Below are 3,207 nucleotides of genomic sequence, written 5' to 3' on the forward strand. Positions count from 1 at the left end.
AAGGATCACTCTAAATCATGGGTTGTTGATTTTGATGCACAGAATGGTAACATTCAATGCTCCTGCAGAAAGTTTAGAACGATGGGTTTATTATGTTCTCATTGCATAATAGTTTTGAGGCAAATGGCTATTGGAAAATTCCCCGAGAAGTACCTATTGTTGTGATGGTCAGCACGAGCTCGACATGATATATATTCTGGTCTAAATTTGAAAGAAAATTCTTATAATAGCTCTGAAGCTAGTAGTGGATTCATATTCAAAAATTACATTACCAGGTTTACATATGAAATAAGCACACAAGCGCAGCTGAATGAGGGTGGTGAAGAATTCCTATTGGTTGCGATGAAGGATACATCTGAAAAATTCGATTTGGTTGTTTTTGGGAAGAGAAAGACATACAAGTCTACATATGGTGGCAGTGTACAACTGAAAGACCCTCTAAAGCGTAGGCCTAAAGGCATATCCATTGCGAGGCTGAAAAGCCACTAGGAAAAGAAGACAAAGAATATGATTTTAATTTCTGACTATTTTAATTTATTGCCTATTATGACATATTGTTATTAATTTTGTTAACAGGGAAACCACCAGTGAAGAAATACACTACAAAATTTGAGACTCCTTCAAGCATGTCCGAATGTATGCCCGAATACTTAACGGATGATTTCATAAATTCTGTACACTCCAAGCAACCATCAGCTCAGCAGTGTAATTTCACAAGCATGTCCGAATGCTTCACTGAGGACTTCATAAATGCTGTACATTCCAGTCAGCCATCTCCAGCTAAGCAGTACAATTTCACAAGCATGCCTGAATGGTTAACGGAGGACTTCATATCACAAGCATGTCTGTCTAGTCAGGCATCAGTACAGCAGTTCACAAGCATGCTTGAGTGCTTGACAGACGATTTCATAGCCGGGGAACTGTCCAGTCAGCCATCAGCAAAGCGAGCAAAGCAATCTAATTTCACACGCATACCCAAATGCTTCATAATGGAACACATAAAAGGTGTATGTTCAAAAAAGCCATCAGCAACATACCTGAAGTTGATGATGGATATCATTAAATCAGAAAATTCTATGTTATAAGAATATATTGTATGATGGATATTTGAATGATGGATATTTGTAAGAATATTTGTTGATAAGATGTTTATTTAATAAAGAGTATTTATTTTAGCTGTTAATTTTCATTTGTGTATGGTCTGCATATACAAAGCGTAAACAGCGCGTATACAAAGCGCAAACAGATCGTATTTTCTATATTTCTAAAAAATGCAATCTATTTTCCATTATTATGAATTTTTTTTATAATCATTTTCCAACACACTCTAGAACCATCACTTGTGTAGCATAAGGGTGTTCTCAAACCCGAAGTCTCATTATGAGATTTTTTCTAATCATTTTACAACGTTGATAAAATGAGTATTTGAATGATTCAAATCGAAGGAATGCATCGAATCAATTAAATTTGAATTAATTAATTTTTTTTGGGAAAAAACCAAGAATTGCCATTTGCGTATGCCATGAGCATGAAATGCGTCTACAACGCGTACGCTATATGTATAACGTGCGTACTTTATTTATCCACATGGAATCCTTCTTAATCGAGTGGAATGAGGTTTCAATGATGAGAAACCCTATATCCAATGCTCCATGATTGTTTATTGACGAGGCGAAGCATTCTAAAAAACTTTGATTCTCCATGTGATCTAATGAGTCCTCAACCATTAAAGCATAACACCCACACTCTAGAACCATCACTTGTGTAGCATAAGGGTCTTCTCAAACCCAAAGTCTCATTGTGAGATTTTTTATAATCATTTTACAACGATTGTAAAATGAGTATTTGAATGATTCAAACCGAAGGAATGCATCGAATCAATTAAATTTGAATTAATTAAATTTTTTTGGGAAAAAACCAAAAACTGCCATTTGCGTATTAATTGCATATGAGATGCGTCTACAAGGTGTATTACATGCTTATATCGTGCGTACTTTATTTACCCACATGAAAACCTTTTATATATTTTATGCACAGATAATTTACATATATCAGTTATTTACACAAACATAAAATATAAAAAGTTCATTTCAGCGAAGCACAAAACTATGCGTAGGCAAATTCTGCCCTATACATTGGCATTTTTTCCTGCCAATCTTTACTCTCTCTCCAATTTGAGTTCTTTTGTCGAATAATGTTTTCCATGTATTTGCAAAAAAATATTATACAATCTGTATTGTTGGACTGAGTTGGTGCATTCTTCATTGTCTTGAAACTCCATTTTTTAATATTATCATCATTTTTGCAATCCCTATATAAGCTTGTAATCTGAACAATATATGGAATAGAATTTAGTTCACTGAAAAATAATTTCGAAATTTTCCAGCAATATAAGCTTACAATCAAACTCACAATCTTTATAGCAACACTTCTATGCATAGGGTTGGGTACAGAATCGTAAAATTCCCACTTTTTCTGATCTCGGTAACCAACCAGAAACGTCTAGTGTGAACTATCAATAATTGGATTAATTATAAAGTTGCATGAATGAACAGAACTGTAGTTTACGTGTTCGATGAACAATTTTGAACTTTCATCCTTCACCTTGTAATACTACAAGAATTAGATATAAGAATAAAATAGTTGAAATCTTTAATTATATATCAAATAAACTAGTATACTAACCCAATACAATGGTGAGATGTATAAAAATTTATGATACAGTTCTGGTGAAATTTTAGACTTCTCAGTTAATAAAATAGCAAAGGAATCAATATGATCATTGTCAAGGTACGAATCGGATAATATTTCGTCCATCCATCGTCTTGAAATTATAACTTCCCAGCTTGAAATATTTCTTTGCTACTGAAATCATTAAACAAAAAATACGCATTAGGTATGCATATAAAACACAATTTATACGCAATCCGTACGCAAAGATTACGCACACAGTACGCATTGGTTACGCAAGTCATACGCACACAATACACACACAATACGGAAATAAAATACCTGTCAAGATATTTCTTTATGTTTTCCCTAATAAAAAGTTCTTTCATTGGACTCAACATCTCCAAGCCTCTGAATTTAACTGTAGGACTTGCAGGGTAACCCTTAACTATAACATCATCAACATTAATTAATTCTTTTATTTTTGGAACGTTTTGGGAAGGTTTTGGGGAAGGAACAATTTCTTTTGTGGATGGT

The sequence above is a fragment of the Dendrobium catenatum genome, unplaced genomic scaffold (genome assembly GCF_001605985.2).
Source record: "Dendrobium catenatum unplaced genomic scaffold, ASM160598v2 fragScaff_scaffold_691, whole genome shotgun sequence".
Lineage (NCBI taxonomy): Eukaryota > Viridiplantae > Streptophyta > Magnoliopsida > Asparagales > Orchidaceae > Dendrobium > Dendrobium catenatum.